General features: G+C 40.6%; 1 long non-coding RNA gene and 1 pseudogene across 1 annotated transcript; both read left to right on the top strand.

Annotated features, from left to right (window-relative positions):
• Positions 1-543: 543 nt before the first annotated feature.
• Positions 544-3,647, top strand: LOC148698590 (uncharacterized; annotated as a pseudogene).
• Positions 3,648-4,073: 426 nt separating this feature from the next.
• Positions 4,074-8,858, top strand: LOC148698591 (uncharacterized). Its single transcript, XR_015951947.1, has 3 exons — positions 4,074-4,124; positions 5,118-5,550; positions 7,410-8,858. It is a non-coding gene; the product is annotated as an uncharacterized LOC148698591 (long non-coding RNA).
• The last annotated feature ends 10,838 nt before the right edge of the window (positions 8,859-19,696 follow it).

Here is a 19,696-nt window from a genome sequence, read left to right on the forward strand (position 1 = left end):
TTGGTCTATCACAATTTGTCTTACAATCTGTTTTCTTTACAATCTGTCCATTTAATTTAATTTCGTCCAAACACAATCCCCCCATATTTTGTTAAGTCTTAGTCATTACAATCTATCTTATTTTGTGTTTTTAAGTATTTGGAGTCTTGTGGACTTGTTTTGAGTTTTTGTTAAGTGAGTTAAGTGTTTTAAAGGTTAGTTTTATTTATTGGAGTCAGTTTAAAGTGTTTAGCACCCCTAGTTAATCCCCGGTCAGAACGATCCCTACTTACATCATTACTACAATTGTCACAAATAGGGTTTAATTTGTGTGTCACATTCGTAACGCATCAAATTTTGGCGCCGTTGTCGGGGATTAGCACAGTTGCTAATCCCTTGCCTTGAGTCTTGTTTAAATTGTTTGGTTTCTGTTTTGTTTTAATTTTTGCACCGTGTGTATGTGTTTTGTTTTTGTGCCGTGTGTGGCAACTTATTTTCTTACTTGTGCCGAGTCTATTAAGTTGGTTACTTATCTTGTTTACTCTTGTGTGTAGGTACTAGTTTATGACCCGTAGCTCACAACCTGTTCGTGAGCATATCTCCGACTTTGATGGCGATTTCGAGAGGACTTTGAGAAGGAACAAGAAATTGCAAGAGTCTAATCCTCCTAGTCCCGAACCTGAAGTAGAAAAGCAAGAAGTTGAGGTTGAAGAGGAACCCACGGCAAGGTTTGAAGAGGAAGTACCAACCATGGCAGCGGACAATCGAACCATCAAGGAGCTTTCTGCCTCGGGTTTGGCCAATGCAGCCCCTCTTTGCATCCAATACCCTAGGGCAGCCCCTGAGAAGACCGATGACTTTGAGTTGAAGTCCAGTTTGCTACATCATATACCCAAGTTCCATGGGTTATCAATGGAGGACCCCAATAAACATTTAAAGGAGTTCGAATTAGTATGCTCAAGTATGACACCGGTGAATGTGGACAGCAACATATTGAATATGAAGGCTTTTCCTTTTTCTTTGTTGGAGAAGGCCAAGGATTGGTTGTATGAGTTGGCTCCCGGAACTGTCACATCATGGGAGAGTATGAAGCGAGCCTTCTTGGAGAAGTTCTTTCCGACATCACGAGTCATTCTTCTTCGCAAGAAGATTAGTGGAATTCAACAAAGCCAAGGTGAATCTTTTCCAACTTATTATGAACGTTTTAAAACTCTTGTTGCTTCATGTCCACAGCACCAAATGAAGGAGGATCTACTTCTTCAATATTTTTACGAAGGTCTTTTACCACTTGAACGGCAAATGTTGGATGCATCCGCGGGAGGAGCTCTAGTGGACAAGACACCCAGGGATGCCAAAACTCTCATTGCTAATCGAGCACTCAATGCACAACAATATGAAGGTGTTGGGCAGAGAGACACCCCATGGCCACATCATGTAAATGAGGTAAGTTCTATTTCTGAGTTACAATCCCAAATGGCTAACCTTACGTCTATGTTGTCGCAATTTGTTGAAGGCCCCAAAGCGCAAGGAGCTACAATTTGTGGTGTATGCTCCATTCAAGGACACCAATCTGATCAATGCCCTCAATTGATTGAGAATAGAGGGTGGGAAGGAATCTGCCAATGCCGTGGGTTATGGGAATCAAAACTAACCAAGGGGTGATCCTTTCTCCAATACTTACAATCAAGGATGGCGTGACCACCCAAATTTCAGATGGAGAGATGCACAACAACCTGCCCAACAAAGTGGATTCCGACAACCCCCGGGTTTCTTTCCAAGGTCAATGGCACCACAACCACCTCCTCAAGCACAATCATCCCAAACCAACTCAGTTACGTCTATGAATGATGATAAAACATATCAATTATTAACCACAATGGCACAGGGAATGCAGAACCAAGCAAAGGAGGTTAATGAGCTAAAGAAGCAAATGGGACAAATGGCCGAATTTTTGGGACAATTTCGTGAAAATGGTAAGTTACCAAGCACTACAGTGGTCAATCCAAAGGGTGGTTTCGAATCTGCAAAAGCTATCACCCTAAGAAGTGGAAAAGAAGTGGGAAGCAAAGCACACGAATCTGCCCAAAACAAGGAAGATGAGAAGATACAAATTGAAGAAGATGAGCAATCCTACCCCACGGCAAGTGTAGCACCACCCAAGCCGCAACCATCTAAGCCTTCCCATCCGTCTATCTCAGGTAATGTTGTCCCAAATGTTGTGATTTCGAACACTAATCTGCCCAATGTTCCTTTCCCTCGCAGATTTGCACAATCGAAGAAGGAAGAAAGCGAAAAGTACATTTTGGATACCTTTCGAAAAGTCCAAGTAAACATTCCTTTACTTGATGCCATTAAGCAAGTGCCCAGGTATGCAAAGTTTTTAAAAGAGTTATGCACAACTAGGAAAAGAATTTCAAACAAAGAAGTTATGAAAGTAAGTGAAAATGTATCCGCAGTTTTGCAACGAAAGTTACCTCCAAAGTGTAAGGATCCAGGGAGCTTTACTATTCCATGCACAATTGGAAACACTAGATTTGAACAATGCATGTTAGATTTAGGTGCTTCTATTAATGTCATGCCATATTCCATTTATGCATCTATGAACCTTGGTGAGTTAAAACAAGATGGCGTTATAATTCAATTGGCCGATCGTTCTAACGCTTATCCCAAGGGAGTCCTTGAGGATGTTTTAGTGTAGGTCAATCATCTTATTTTTCCTGCAGATTTTTATATCTTAGAAATGGAGGATTCGAGCCATGCTCCATCATTGCCAATCTTGCTAGGCCGTCCATTCATGACAACAGCGAGAACAAAGATAGACGTGTTTACGGGAACATTAACCATGGAGTTTGATGGGGACATTATTAATTTTAATCTTTCTGAAACCATTAAATATCCAATTGAGGACCATTCTTGTTTTGCTATTGACATTGTGGATTCGTTGGCACAGATGCATTTGGATCAAATGAACGAAGATGCACTTGAGGTAGCCTTAGTACATGTCATAGGAGCAAGAAATGAGGGTGGGGGAATTCTTGCAACCCACAGCATGCAATCTGACCATATTGCCGTGCCCGCTTGTGGTGAAGTGACTGAAATGGTTGCTGCCCTCGAGTCATTGCCCTCACACTCTGGTAAGTCTCCACTCTCAATTTTGGATTCGGTTTTGACTAACAAGTTACTTCCATCAATTGTGCAGCCACCTACACTTGAGTTAAAGCTTTTACCTAGTCACTTGAAGTATGTTTTCTTGGGAGAAGATCAAACACTACCCGTCATCATATCAAGCTCACTCACGGCCCAAGAAGAAGACAAGTTGATAAGGGTGTTAAAGGAGCACAAATCTGCCATTGGATGGACCTTGGCAGATATCAAAGGCATTAGTCCCACCACGTGCATGCATCGCATCCTTTTGGAGGAGGGAGCCAAGCCATCTCGTGAAGCTCAACATCTCCTTAATCCACCCATGTTGGAAGTAGTGAAAAATGAGGTTATAAAATTGCTTGATTGTGGTGTTATATATCCTATTTCTGATAGTCGTTGGGTGTCACCCGTGCAGGTTGTTCCAAAGAAGTCCGGAGTCACGGTGGTGAAGAATGAAGAACAAGAGCTTATACCCACTCGTGTTGTTACCGGTTGGCGTGTTTGTATTGATTACAGGAAGTTAAATGCCATGACAAGGAAGGATCACTTTCCATTGCCATTCCTTGACCAAATGCTAGAAAGGTTAGCCGGTTATAAATTTTATTGCTTTCTTGATGGATATTCCGGATATAACCAAATTGTGATAGCTCCGGAGGACCAAGAGAAGACAACCTTCACGTGCCCCTTCGGCACCTTTACATATAGGCGCATGCCCTTTGGTTTGTGTAATGCCCCTGCGACATTTCAACGATGCATGGTGAGTATATTTTCTGATTATGTGGAGAAAATTATTGAGATATTTATGGATGACTTTAGCGTGTTTGGTAATTCATTCAATCATTGCTTGAATAATCTGACCTTAATTTTGAGACGTTGTGTTGAAACGAATCTTGTGCTTAATTGGGAAAAATGTCACTTCATGGTTAAGCAAGGTATTGTTCTGGGACATATTATTTCTGAAAAAGGCATTGAAGTGGATAAATCTAAGGTGGACCTTGTTCGTCACTTACCCTCTCCAACTTCGTTTAGAGAGGTTCGTTCATTTCTTGGTCACGCAGGTTTTTATAGGCGTTTCATAAAGGATTTCTCCAAGATTGCGCAACCACTATGCCGATTGCTTCAAAAAGAGGTGGTTTTCGTGCTCCACGGCATTCAAGCACTTAAAAGAGGCTCTCACTTCGGCTCCCATTATCACACCTCCATATTGGAGCCTTCCATTCGAGTTGATGTGCGATGCTTCGGACTATGCAATTGGTGCTGTTTTGGGGCAGCGAAAGAACAAACAACCTCATGTTATTTATTATGCATCTAGGACACTAAATGATGCTCAATTAAATTACTCAACCACTGAAAAAAGAATTACTTGATGTGGTATTTGCATTAGATAAGTTCCGATCGTACTTACTTGGTACTAAAGTTATTATTTTTACTGATCATGCAGCTCTCAAGTATTTGCTCACGAAAAAGGAGGCCAAGCCTAGACTAATTCGATGGATGTTGCTTCTACAAGAGTTTGACATTGAGATTCGGGATAAGAAGGGCGTGGAGAATGTGGTGGCTGACCACCTAAGTCGAATGGTGCATGAGGGAGCATCGCCAATTTCTGAAACCTTCCCCGATGAGCAATTAATGTCTATCCAGGTAAGTGAGCCTTGGTATGCAGATTTGGTGAACTTTTTAGTGTCTAAACATACCCCTAGCGTACTTAATAGGAATCAACGTGATAAGCTTAAAAATGATGCTAGGTTTTATGTTTGGGATGACCCATACCTTTGGAAATTTTGTCCCGATCAGATTGTAAGACGTTGTGTGAATGAATCTGAGTTTCAATCTATTTTAACATTCTGTCATTCATATGCATGTGGGGGACATTTTGGCACCCAACGCACTGCCCTGAAAGTCTTAGAATGTGGGTTTTATTGGCCAACCATTTTTAGGGATGCTAGGACATTTTGCCTTACATGTGATTGTTGTCAACGAATGGGTAATATAAGTGTTAAGGATCAAATGCCACAAAACCCTATACTTTCTGTTGAAATATTTGATGTGTGGGGAATTGATTTTATGGGTCCTTTTCCTTCATCACATGGTTTTCTTTATATCTTGTTGGCGGTGGATTATGTTTCCAAATGGGTGGAAGCAAAAGCCACCCGGACTAACGATTCCAAAGTGGTTGCAGATTTTGTGAAGTCTAACATTTTTGCTAGGTTTGGAATGCCTCGAGTCCTTATAAGTGATGGAGGTTCACATTTTTCTAATCGCACGATCGAGGCACTGCTCAAGAAGTACAACGTTACACATAGGGTTTCGACACCCTATCATCCTCAAACAAGCGGGCAAGCCGAGGTGTCGAATCGGGAGATAAAACAGATTCTTGAGAAGACGGTTGGGCCAACAAGAAAAGATCGGAGCTTGAGGTTAGAGGATGCATTTGAAGGAAAAATTTTGTCCTAGCTAAAAACATTTGAATACATATGCAAACTAATAACACTTTAAAGTAGGCATGCATTCAAAAACAATTCATAAAACCCATGACTTTCAAAGCCTAGTATATGGTGAACCATAAGACTCTTTAACAATATTAAAGAGAATAAGAATTTAGAGATTCTTTACCCTTGAAGCTCATCCTTGATTGCACAAGGGATTCACCCAAGTGGAGGGCCTTCAAGTCACCTCCTTGCTCCTTGGATCTTCCTTGTGATTTCCTCCCTTTTAGTGCTCCTTTTCTTCTTTAAGGATTTGAGGATTTGTTCTCCAAAACACCAAAGGTTTGGTGTCTCTAAGTCTCCACACCAAAGATGTAGTGTGAAGATGAAATGGATGACTTAGGGAAGAAAAGATTGCTAGATGTTCCTCCCCTAAGTGGCCGGCCTCTATGTAGAAAATGAGAGAAAAATATTTCACCCAAATTCTATTAGAAAACCCTAATGAGAAACAAAGCTATAAAGATGACTTTATACTTCATCTCTTAGGTTAGTGGCAAACTTGCAATTAACAAAAGTTCCCACTACCCTTGATATGGCCGGCCTCCATTTGTTATTGGGCTTAATTGCCCATTTTGTTTTAGTTGTCATACAACTTAAATATAATGGGCCTTGTGGACCAAAACGTTTTTGTGCCCCGAAGCCCAAAACTAACTTAAACGCCCAATACGAACGTTTCGTATAATTAATTAACTATTTAATTAATCTTGACCATTCTTCAATTAAACCATTTAATTGCTTATCCATTTCATATAATTTCTTCACTTATATCCTTACTCGGTGTACGATCCATTAGGTTCCAATTAGCGAGGTAGTGGGCGATGTTACTCTTAACTATCGATTGTGAATTGAAACCACATTTCAATTCTCCCTTAAAATTAGTGTTTGCTAATCTTTAGGGCTTCCACAAACCATGGGTGACGCCTAGCAGCATGTCATGGTTACCCAAGCTAAGTAGAAGTGGTTGGAGAACCTATCCAGTTACAACTACAATGCAATACGGTCCTTCTCTAATACAATACTCTTAATCACATTGTTTAAGTGATAGTTTGTTTCATGTCTACTATCCAATGTGATACTTCTCTATATGATTCAATTGAATAAGATTTGGAACAAGCTTCCTTAGTCATATTCATATGCTTTGGCCAAAGACTCTCGAATCATATCTTAGAGTATTCTCCTTCCACCATGGAAGGTTAGAGATCCCTTGTTGTGCATTCATATGCCTACATGACTAGATAGCTTGACCCCAACAATGCCATGGACACTCCAATGGAATGCCGTTGACATAATCAAAGATCAAGGACCTAACCATTAGACAGCAATGATGCCTCAGGTCAAAGGACTACTTTGCATATTGCAACTATTGAGTTCTCACATGACATGTATGTTCGAACTCTCGTTTGATCGTTGTTCAGTGTACTCGATTACTCTTTCGAGCACCTATGTGTTTGCCTTAGTGTCCAACACCAAATGACTTGAGACTAGTTCATACTCACGCTTGAGTCGACATAACACATACTAACCTTAGCGGATTGTCAATGCCCAATTGGCAATCCTATGGCTAGGAACGTTTTAGGAATGAACATAAAAGAAAGGTCTCGTTAATTTAACTAACTTAAATCACTTGTCTCTTAGATCAAATACATTCCTTGGATTCCCTTATTGCTTAAACACAAGATACTATAAATAGTGATTAACAATAAGCTTTGCCCTCTATTAAACATATAAAAGTTTAACACAATAAGTATTCCAAAAAGCTATTACATCAAATGAGTGGCTTTGTGGGCATACTTCCAACAGCATTGTAGGCGTATAGGACCGCCTACAAAACACCCATAGGAATGTCCCCCTTTCGGCTTGTTTATGGCAAACCATGTCACTTACCTGTGGAGTTGGAGCACAAGGCTCATTGGGCCGTGAGGAAGTTCAACATGGATGTAGATGAGGCGGGAATTCATCGTAAACTTCAATTGAATGAACTTGAGGAAATACAGAATGAAGCTTACGAGAATGCCTGCATTTACAAGGAAAAGACAAAGGCCTTTCATGATAAGATGATTCGCACCAAGTCATTCTTTGTTGGACAGAAAGTGTTGTTGTTTAATTCTCGTCTTTGTCTATTTCCGGGTAAGTTACGTTCACGTTGGATTGGACCCTTTGTTATTACTAATGTTTTTCCTCATGGTGCAGTCCAAGTTCGTAGTTTCAAAACAGGTCAAGAGTTCAAGGTGAATGGGCATCGATTGAAGCGTTACTACGAGAGCTTTGTGGAACATAATGTGGAGGAAACAACCCACTATGCCGTGGGTTCCCATGAAGGTTGATCAATGTGGCATCGTCCGGCTGCAAGACGTAAAAGAAAGCGCTACTTGGGAGGCAACCCAATACACTGAATAAAATAAAGCATGTCCATTGATCTCCGATAAATTACAAGTGCGTAAAAAAAAAAAAAAAAAAAAAAAAAGAAAGATGGAGCCTTCACAAAGGTTGTTTACGTGAAGCCCCACTACTTGGCAAAACTCCAGGAGCGGGAGGCATCGAAGATAGATCATTCGAGGCCTCAATACTTGGTGGAACGCTAGATGACGCAGGAAAAAGGTGCCTCTGAAGAAAGCCGCAAGCCTTTGATGATCACTTTGAATTCGACCTTCAGATTCTTGCAGCTGATCAAGCTTCCTCTTCATGCTTGTCGAATAATTATTTGCAAGCACGTGCAAACCTCTATTCTCGTGCTTAAGCTGTTTGATCTCTTGCTTAAGATTTTCCACCTCCGCCATCAATGATTCAACTTGACGGGATCGAGCAAGTAGGCGTTGGCCCATGTTGGACACAGAGACTGCACACTGAACACTGAGAGCTAGGGACTCTTGAACGGCCAACTCATCGGACCGTCCTGAAAACAGCCTACTATCTTTAGGAGTGAGGAGGTTCCTAGCTACTATCGTAGCTGTTGTTGCATCCTTCATCACAGAGTCTTCACCTGTAAGAGGGCCATTAGAAGATAAGAAAGACGGGCACCATACATTACCCTGACGGCACACCCGGATCACTGCTGAGACTCAAATCTAAGCAAATGTTAGATGGGTTAGCCATTTTCAAAGATGTTAAAAGAGAAGGGTTGGATGGAGTAAAATCTCAAAGGGCCGGAGACGATTTTCACGAATGGGCAATCTTCAAAGTGTGCATGTTAGAGGTGATCAATACCACTATAAAAGGAGAGGCAACACAACCACCCAAAAAAAAAAAAAATTTGAAGAGACACCACTCTTCACATCTTAAAAGCCGGATTTTCCTGCGTAAAGTTCGTCAACACTCTTCAGACACAATCTCAGCTTTTCAGATAACACGTGCAACTTTGTCAAAAGATCTCTGACAAAGTTGAAAACGCGTGGAGGTCATTATCCCAACTACACACTTTTGCCGACAAGCGTGGGTGACAAAGCCGCATCCGCACTACTACTTGGCATTAAAATTCCTATATACGTCAACATTCATGGCAAGGCATACATCCAAAAACGCATTACTTTTCTTCTCGGCCGAGAATGTAGCTGCAACCAAACCTCTCAACATGCTCAGTTTTCTTCTTCCCTTGAGAACACCTATTCAACCATTGATGTACCCCCAAAGAAATACCAGATGCCTGGAGTACAGATGAGGCAGGAGAAAACGGTAGATCGAAGCATGTGGAGACAAGCGCAACAAATATATGTGTTGATTCATTCGTTGCTTCTTCAAAGGCAAAAGTATCTCATATCATCAAGGGCGAAAGCAAAGGTATCTCATATCATGCTCTTTCCCTGTCTTTTCCTTTGTTCTTGTTCTTACTCGCATGGCAAAGAGAAATAGAGCAATCAGCAGGCACTTGGAGTCAGTCTTCCGATCTGGAACCGACTACCTGGAATCTATTCCCTGGTTGCTTACCTAGCATTGCTCTCGAGTAGTCATCTTCAACGGTTGATACACTGCCAGAGAAGGGACCACATCTGCTTAGAGAACAGCTAAGACGAGTGACAATGAAACATCAATCTTGTGGATCGTCAGCAAACGCAACAACTGCATATGCTGAGTTATCCTCTAACCCTCTTCAATACGAATTGGAAAGATTGAACAAAGAAACAGGTCATCACCTCCACCTCGTACTTGCCTGCCATGTGTCTGAATCCTGAAACCGCTCATGGTCCTATTTTCACTCAAGATCAAACCTCGATGGCCCTTGAAGAAATCACAAGTCCGATTCAAAATCAAGTGTTCACCACCCTTGAATCAAATTCAACTCCAGATAAAAGGAGTAAGTTCAGACCTTCGGGGGAGACCAAAAAAATCCTCCAGCCCAGTTCAAGATTAAGCCTGTGGAAAATCAACGATTGGAGGAAACCAGAAAATCTTCTAGTCAAACTCAAGATCAAGCCTCAATGCAATCACCAAGGAGAAGATGGAATTTACACTCCATAACCAGATTTGCATCCCTAAACTCTTCTCTTTGTTAGTTACATTCTGCCATGTTTAGTATGTTTAGTTGCTGTTTATGTGTTTACTTTTGTTTGGTGTGATTTTAGACTTAAAACATTGAGGACAATGTTTGATTGAAGTGTGTGGGGGGGGGGGGGGTAACTAAGTATGTTGAGGCAAATTCGTGGGATTTTACCCATAACTTCCAATGTTGTTCCTTGCTGTTTTTAAGTGTTTTTAAGCTATTTTAGAGTGTTTTAGAGTGTGTTGACTTAAAAATCCGAAAATACCATAAAAATTTGAAAAAAAAAATTGTTTTGAAAAACCCAAAAAGAGTTGTTTTTGTGTGTTTGTTTGTATCGTAGGTCACCTTCCAACACAATGATGAGGATTTTGTTTTTAATTGCATGATACTGTGAAAGAGAGTTATAAACATGGATGGAAGTTTGATATATTCTTGGTTTATACTTGGTTATAGTTGTTGTTTATGAATTCATGTTTAAATCCCCAAAAAAAAAAAAAAAAAAAAAAAAAAAGATAAAAAAGAAGAAGAAGTTTTTGTAATATGCTTGAAGGAAGGAACTTAGAATAACATTACAACCCTGAGAGACTTGAGCTTTAAACATTCTTTGGAGAGTATTAATCTATGATTCTTGTTTTCAAACTCGTTGCATGATCTCATTATTCTTGCTTGGTTGCTAATTAGAAGGCGTTTCATCATTTAGTTCCAAATGCTAGAACTTGCATCCATTCCATTCAAAGCATGATTGCATAATATATATCAAGATGAAGTGTGTAGTGAAGCCATCAACCAAACAGCCAATCCATGCACTATATATATATATATATATATATATATATTGTAGGTCATTGAGCCATTGTTAGCCTTTGTTCTTTGTTTACCCATATCATCCCCACCTAGCCTAGATTAGGACCACCCATACCCCTGTTCTTGAAGCATAGTAAGCATGACTTAGAGGGAATCCTTTCGAATATGCAAAACAACAAGTGTGGGGGAATTTGTGCGTGTGTTGATATGCCACGAAAAGAAATAAGGCATAAAAAATTAAAAAAAATTATTCGTGGAAAAAGAAAAAAGAAAAGAAAAAGTTGTGAAAAGAAAGAAAAAGAAGATGAAATAAGTGAAAATAAGCTCACATGTTTGTGGTAGTTGAAGAAAGGGTCCAAAACGTTGAATATAGCCCTAAGAGTTGTGTGAATTTTCCCCTTCTGTGTTTAAGTGAGTTTCTGCAATCATAAGTGATTCTTAGTGTCAAATTTCATTACTTTGCTTGCTATTGCTTAAAGAACGTTTGTTATCCCTACCTTTCATTGTTAGCCAATCACCCTTACCCCGTTACAATCCTTATGCTTCAATCTTGATCATTATGTTTTCAATAATGTGGAGTTTGGAATTGATGTAAGCATATGGTGTCCCTGGTTCTCGCATCTAATTGGTAGCATTCCTTTCATGAGATCTTATTCATATACATTCCAGAAAAGTGCTTTCCTTGTTATAAACATATGTGATTGTTTAGTTTCATATTTACATCAATCTTCTCACATATACTTAGTGTAAGGTGTGTAATCAAAAAGTCTGTGTGAAAATAAGAGAGTATCTTGTAAGGAATTAAGTGATTTCTCTAAGGCATGATACTACATTCAAATGTTGTTTTAAATTGATTAAATGAGAACTAGTAAGGAGTGATTATGATTGCGTATGTGCCTAAGCATAAGGATGACTAAAATCTATGTGAGTAATGTTCTTGAACACGTCATGTGCATTAAGAACCCCTGAGACCATTGTTGGAAGGTTTAGGTTTTGTTTTGTTTTTCTGTTTTGCTCGAGGACTAGCAAAAGCTAAGTGTGGGGGAATTTGATAGGAGCATATTTAGGCAACTTAGTTGGCTTGTTCTTGTGCATTTACGTTGTTATTTCTTAGTTCTTTAAGTCTTTTAAGTTATTTTCGTATGTTTTCAGGTTCTAAGGGCTAAAGGAGCAAAGAAGTGCATTTTGGAGCACTTTTGGGCTAAGGATGGATAGCTTATGCATGGAACCAAAGTGTTGGAAGAAATTGAAGGCCTTGTATGCACTTTAGGACACAAAACAATGGCCCTAGCCCAATTACACATCATTGCCGTAGCCTTCCCCCTCCATAACCACCAATTCCAGCCATCTTCCACATATTCTCCCTTTTGTGCCGTGCATTCCCCTTCCAATTACACCTTTCCCACTTCATCATTCAGCCACATGCTCTCCCATTCATTCACTCTTTAATCATATTCCCTAGCTGTTTTTCCATTCATTCCCTTCATTATTTCAGCCACATGCACTCTTAATCATAGAGCCACATGCACTCTTAATCATTCAGCCACATTCTCTCCCATTCTCTCCCTCTAAAACCGTGCATCCCATCACCTATAACCAACAATCCTTGGTGCCGTGCATTCCCCTTCCATTTTCTAGCATTTCCCCCATCCTGGCAGCAGCACTCCAACCATTCCTCACTCCATTCCACACATCCACATACCTTTCCACCACCTTCCAACCATCAAACACTCATCCACACCCAACCTACACCCCTTGCCGTGCCTCTACACCCCCCAAAACCCATTCTACATCATCAAAACAGCCCAGAAACCATCACTATCCAATCTGCCGCAAGCAAGGGAAAGGAGATAGTTTCACACAATTGTTTGGCTCTTCATTTTGAGTTGTTGAACAATTATAGGTGTATTCTATCTTATATTTCAATGTCTAATTCATGTAATCTTTGTTTTGTCTTGAGAATGATTGGCTAAATTCGTTTTGGCTAAGGGTGTATTCGAAACCATGATTATATATGTGAAATAAGTTGATTACTTCCAGTTATCGTTGCATAAGTCGTGAATACAATTTGCTTAACCGTTTGATTTAGAACTTATTCTTGTATGTTGATTAAGAGTGCACGCTTAATTTGCATGCTTGAATTTGGTGCTAGGATATAAGTTTGTTTCACCTAATCGTTATGAATTTATATTCACAAGTAGTGAAGGTCGCTAGTCACGATCATGTTAAGTAGATTCCTAGCAAGAGTTTCATGCTTTTCATAGTTACAAATGCCTTGTCGATGCTTATGATTTCCAAAGATCGTAATGTTTCTAACTTGTATCTTTATCATGCTGTTCATATAGAGAACTTGTTAGGAATAATTTGTTTGCGATGCATATTCATCTAATTCAATGATTCTAAGGAAATCTGAAGGTTAATTTAAGTGGACCTAATTAACTTGGAGTGTCGAGGTTCATAACTTATTGAATTGATAACTGGAAGTTGATTTACGTTGCATATATTTCATGTGTGGAGAAGAACCCCTTAGCACCCCTAGTTAAGTGTTAAGTGAGTTAAGTGAGTTAAGTGTTTTAAAGGTTAGTTTTATTTATTGGAGTCAGTTTAAAGTGTTTAGCACCCCTAGTTAATCTCCGGTCAGAACGATCCCTACTTACATCATTACTACAATTGTCACAAATAGGGTTTAATTTGTGTGTCACATTCGTAACGCATCAAAAACCCAAAATTTCGACACTTTATCACATTGATGGTTAAGATTGAACTTTCGTCTTCAAGCGGCTTAACACACCAACACCTCAAAGCTCTGTTTTTGAAAGGTTGTCAAAACCTAATAAACAAAGCAACACAACTAGCTCTCCTCCAGGACGGTCGGCCTTGGAAAGACTTGAAGAAACCAAGCAGCTTTCTAGAAAGAGGAAGACAACGCCAAAAGAAGAAAAGTTGGACGATCTAGCAGAAAATATGATGATTGAAGCTCAATTCCTTCAAGGATGAAGCACTAAGCAACCTTGGAAGTTAACATAAAAAGACAACTAAAAGTAAAGTTGCGCACCATCATCCACACTGTGTAATCTTCACACCAACAAGCCCAAAGGGATGGCACTGAGGTGGAGGTCCAAGATGTCTTCCATATCACAATCCAAGAAGACGAAGGAAACGAAGTCCCCGAGGGAGATGTCATTACTGCACCACCACAACTCGAAGACGGGGGACAAGCCACGGTTGATGATCTCAAGGAGCTCAACTTAGGCACAAAAATGGAGCCGAAGCCTATCTTCGTAAATGTGCTGCTAAGTGCGGACGAGATAAATGAGTACTACTAACTACTATTGGAGTACAAAGACGTCTTTGCTTAGACCTACAAAGAAATGTCCGGCCTTGACCCTACCATCGCTGTGCAATCAAGCCTGGAACACGACTGATAAAGCAAACTCAAAGACACTATCGATCGAAGCTCATCCCATAAATTAAGATTGACAGGCTAATGGAAGTAGGCCTCATTTGAGAGGTGCAATACCCTAAGTGGATCTCCAACATTGTCATTGTCCTTAAAACGTTTGGCCAAATACATATTTTCGTAGACTTCCGAGACTTCTCAATGATGCTTGCCAACAGAATGACTTTTCCTTGCCAACTATCGAAATCATGGTGGGTGCAACCATTGGCCACAAAGCACTATCATTCATGGCCGGCTCCTCTAGATACAACCAAATTCACATGGCTTTCGAAGACAAGGAACTAACAGCCTTTTGCACCCCAAAAGGTATCTACTATTACAACGCAATGCCCTTTGACTTGAAGAACGCTATGGCTACATATCAATGTGCAATGTAGAAGATTTTCAACGACATGCTACACAAAAACATAAAATGTTACGTAGACGACGTAGTTGTCAAGACCAAAAAGAAATTCGATCACTTAAAGGATTTACAAATGGTGTTCAACAAACTACGATACTATAACCTCAAAATGAACTTGTTGAAGTGTGTATTTGGAGTCACTTCTGGGAAGTTCCTCAGTCATTGTCAAGCACCGTGGCATTGAAATAAACCAATCGAAGATCAAGGCCATCTAAAGCATGCCCGAACTAAGGAACTTACACGAGTTGAAAAGTCTACAAGGGCGGCTAGCCTTCATCAGACGCTTCATTTCCAACCTCACTAGACGCTATCAACCCTTTAGTCGACTCATGAAGAATGACACTCCGTTCATATGGGATGATGCCTGTTGTAATGCCTTTGAGAGCATAAAAAGGTACCTGGCAAGCTCACTTGTCTTAGGAGTTCCCATGCTTGAAAAGCCGCTCATCCTATACAATGTCGCATAAAAGGGTTCCATTGGAGCACTTTTGGCACAAGAAAATGAAGACCAAAAGGAAAGAGCACTCTACTACCTAAGTAGAAGGCTCACTAGTGCCGAACTCAACTACTCACCAATCGAGAAGATGTGCCTTGCCCTAGTCTTTGCCATCCAAAAGCTTAGACACTACACGCATACTTACACCAGCCACTTGGTTGCTAAAGCCGACCAGGTCGAGTACATGATGTTTAAGTCGATTCTGACAGGGTGACTAGTTAAATGGGTGTTGCTTCTTAACCAACACGAGATCATTTACATCTCACCTAAAGCCATTAAGGGACAAGCCCTAGCAGACTTCCTTGCTTATCATCCAATCCCAGCTGATTGGAAAATCTCAAACGATTTACCTGACGAAGAGGTGTTCTACATCAACATATTCCCGACATGGACAATGTTCTTCGACGAATTCGCACGAATAGATGGAGCCGGGGCAAGAGTAGTATTCATGTCACCATAAAGACAAGTACTACCCTATTCTTTTCAATTAAGCTAGCTTTGCTCCAACAACATCGCTGAGTACAAAGCGCTGATCATTGGACTCCAAATGGCGATCGACATGGAAATCACAACACTAGAAGTGTATAGTGACTCCAGGCTCATAATCAATCAACTTTTGACTGAATATGAAGTAAGGAAAGATGATCTTGTCCCATACTTTCGGCTAGCAACCTAACTGCTACAAAAGTTTGAGGTCGTTAAGAGAAGACGAACTCGCTAACCTAGCCTCAAGTATGGCGTTAGGAGAAGACGAAGTTGTAGACGTGCCAGTTTACCAAAGATGGGTGATCCTGCTCATCACTGAAATGTTACTGGATGATACAAATGTCATCTCAGTAATTCCAGTCGACACTGAAGAGTGGTGATATCCACTGATCAACTACTTGGAGCATGAAAAGCTTCCAGACGATCCTAGACACCGCTCTGAAATACATTGACGAGCACCTCGCTTCCACTACTACAAGGGAACACTCTATCGACGCTCTTTTGAAGGAGTACTTCTGAGATGCCTAGGTAAGGAAGAAGCCAATGAAGCCATGGAAGAAGCACACTCAGGCGTATACAGAGCACATTAGTCTAGACCAAAGCTACATTTCCAACTCAAAAGAATTGGTTACTACTGGCCAAGCATGGTGAATGATTGCCTGAAGTACACCAAAATATGCCAAGCATGCAAATTCCACGTCAACTTCATACATTAACCACCTGAGCCATTATACCCTACAGTTGCTTTATGGCCATTTGATGCATAGGGATTTGACGTCATAGGACCAATCACACCAAAATCATCTACAGGAGAAGCCTACATTTTAGCCGTAATAGATTACTTCTCTAAGTGGGCTGAAGTCGTACCCCTAAGGGAAGTCAAGAAGGAAACTATCATTTATTTCATCAAGAAGCATATCATCCATCGATATGGTGTGACTTGCTACATCATACCTACAACGGAAAACAGTTCTCCAACCTACTCATAGAAAAGCTCTGCGAAAAATACAAATTCAAGTAGCACAAGTCTTCCATGCATCATGCTCCGACCAAGGGTCTTACAGAAGCATTCAACAAAGAGAGATTGGCACGAAAGAATAAGCGAAGCATTTTAGGCATATAGCACGACATATAGAACTCCTACCCAAGCTACGCCTTATTATCTCGTATATGGCGTGGAAGCTGTTCTGCTGTTAGCAAGTCAAATCCCCTCACTAAGGATGGCTATACAAAAAGGCTTGAGTGAATAGGAAAATGCAAGGCTACGACTTTAAGAGTTGGAAGCACTCGACGAAAGGAGGCTCGAAGCTCAACAATACTTGGAATACTACCAAGCACGGCTATCCAAGGTATTCAACAAGAAGGCCCACCCAAGGTCTTTCCAAACTAGAGATCTAGTCTTGGCATTATGAAGGCTTATCATCATAACTCACAAAACAAAAAGCAAGTTCACATCAAAGTGGGATGGACCTTACGTAATACAAGAGGTTTACACCAACGACGCCTACTTAATCATTGCGGAAGATGACTTAAAGATCAACCCCATCAATGGCAGATTCTTGAAGCGTTACTACCCCTAAATCAAACACTCAATGCTTCTCGCCTGCATGAGCCTAAACTGCACACAACACAAAGCTCCTCGCTTGCACAAGCCTAAACTGCACGCGACAACAATGCTCCTTGTTTGCACGAGCTTAAAAGGTGACACCCAATGCTCCTTGTTAGCACGAGCTTAAAAGGCAACACCTAACGCTCCTGGCCCGCAAGAGCATAAACTATGTACGGCAAAATCACCATCAAAACTATCAAAACCATTAAAAGATAATCCATCGTTTCCTTTGAACTACGTCATGACTTGATCCTTGCTCAACCAAGGGTACATAGCTAACTTGAAACCTCAAAACTTCAAGTACAATCACATCACAAACAAAAAAAAATGCAAACATTTTGAAGAATAAGGGGCAAATTCAAAATGTGAATACATTATTTCTTTAAAGGAAGAAGTCGGCTCTAAAGCCTTATTACGAAAATAAATAAATAAATAAAAAAAGGGCTTAAAGTACAAAGAATGGAAGACACTGCTTGAAAGCTATGTCGTTAGAACTACGACGACGGTCTTCAAGCAAGCCTTCCAATGTCTTCAAAGTCTCCACATCAGTGGGAGACAAGGTAGGCACCTCCATGGCCTCGCCTTTCTCTTACTTTAGGCACGAAATCTCTTCTTGATGCTAAGAAAGTGTAGCTTCTTGCTCCAAGAAAACACCTTGAAGTTGCGATACGCCAATGCTTCTAGACATGCTGGATGGAAGTTAAAGAAGTCCCTATAGCTTGATAACATTCCGAAGTAGCTTGTTGAGAAGATCAAACTTAGGCAATTGATAAGTCATTGCCACAAGTAACTGAGCTCTAACCTTTGGATTCAACTTCTTCAAAGAAACAACATGCAAAAAAGAATAATTAGTTGAGGTAGCCATAAGTTCGGCAATCTTGACTCTCAAGAGTGAGGAATTAACATTAAAGTTATCAATAACAAAAACAAGCTTCGATAAGTCTTCCTTAAGCAACGCAAGGTCCTCTAGTGTGAACTTTAAAATCCTCTTCTCAATGTGGTTTTTGATATCCATAGTCGCACGAAGGTCGATACGATGGATGAGTTGCTCAGTGCCACTAAAGGTCGGCCCTTTAAGAGAGATCTTGGAGCTAGCTGGCAAAATTTTTGGATGCATGACAGGCTCTTGCATACCTACACCTACACACTGCAAACTTTGGTAACTTGGGGAATTTGTAGCAAGCTCTGCACCAGGCGAATCCCCAATCTCCTTGTCCGTAGGTAAGTTGCCTCCAAATAACATCACCGTAAAGGAATGAATGCCCATGTTCGCCAAATCAAAAAAAATAAGAGGGCCCAACCTAAAGAAGAGAAAGAAAGATGTTAGAAGCAAAAGCTAAACCAATGAAAGCAAAAGAAATCACAAGAAAGAAGGAAATACATACATATTTCTCAAGTAGCACACGGCCATCAAACTAAGGGGGCCTAAACACTTTTTTCTTCTTATGATGAAAATTGACGTCATTGTTGTCTGAAGCGCCTTCAAGCGAATGCTTGTTCAAAACTTGTTGACACTGTCGCAAAAGAAGTTCATCTTCATGTGAATCAACTTTGTCAACCGCTTCTTCAAAAGCATCCGAATGTTGAGAAGACAAGCATGGACGTTGAGGAGCTAATGCCACAGTTCCACCTTGCAAAGGAGCTGCACTTACACAATCAAAAGGTGCCAATTGCATAGGAAACGCAGAACAACCTTCTCTCGGCGCATCATTGTGTGAATGAGAAGAATTGGTGCCACTTGCTGCCCCCAAGTTTTCATGGTGTACCTTTGACCACCAACCAATGTAGGCATAGGTTTCTGGATTACTCTTAAACTCATCATTGGCCAGCAGGGTGATAGAAGCATTTATGCATGCACGGGCACAAGACTCCCAATACATATACAAGGCTTGCAAGGATTTCAACTGTGCATTTTCCTTCAGCTTGCTTGGCACATGTTAGACAAAGCCAAACTACCTGCTGAAATGGTGAAGACTATACAGCTGAACAATACATCGATCTCCTTGCCGCAAAGAAACATACCCCGAGTGAAGACTTGTAAGATAAGACAAGTATGAGAAATGAAGGTGTGAATCATCTATGAGGCATCATCGCACCGAGCCAACCCTTGTTAGATAGTCCATTCTCAAACCTTCATAGATTCTAAACAATGCATGCGCTTGCAAATCTCAAGCCTCTTTGTAGAAAGCACACCATAGTACTTTGTCATCAAAGGCCCTAGCTTAGCCTTAGTTGATGAAGGAGGCCCCAACTTGTCTAAAGTCGACGAAGAAAAATGAGTGCCAAAGTACTCACCCAACCAACCATACACATAGTGGTAGGGAAGTAATGCAGCAAGATCTTCAATACTCGCCG

The sequence above is a fragment of the Pyrus communis genome, chromosome 2, assembly GCF_041283825.1.
Source record: "Pyrus communis isolate YQ-2024b chromosome 2, ASM4128382v1, whole genome shotgun sequence".
Lineage (NCBI taxonomy): Eukaryota > Viridiplantae > Streptophyta > Magnoliopsida > Rosales > Rosaceae > Pyrus > Pyrus communis.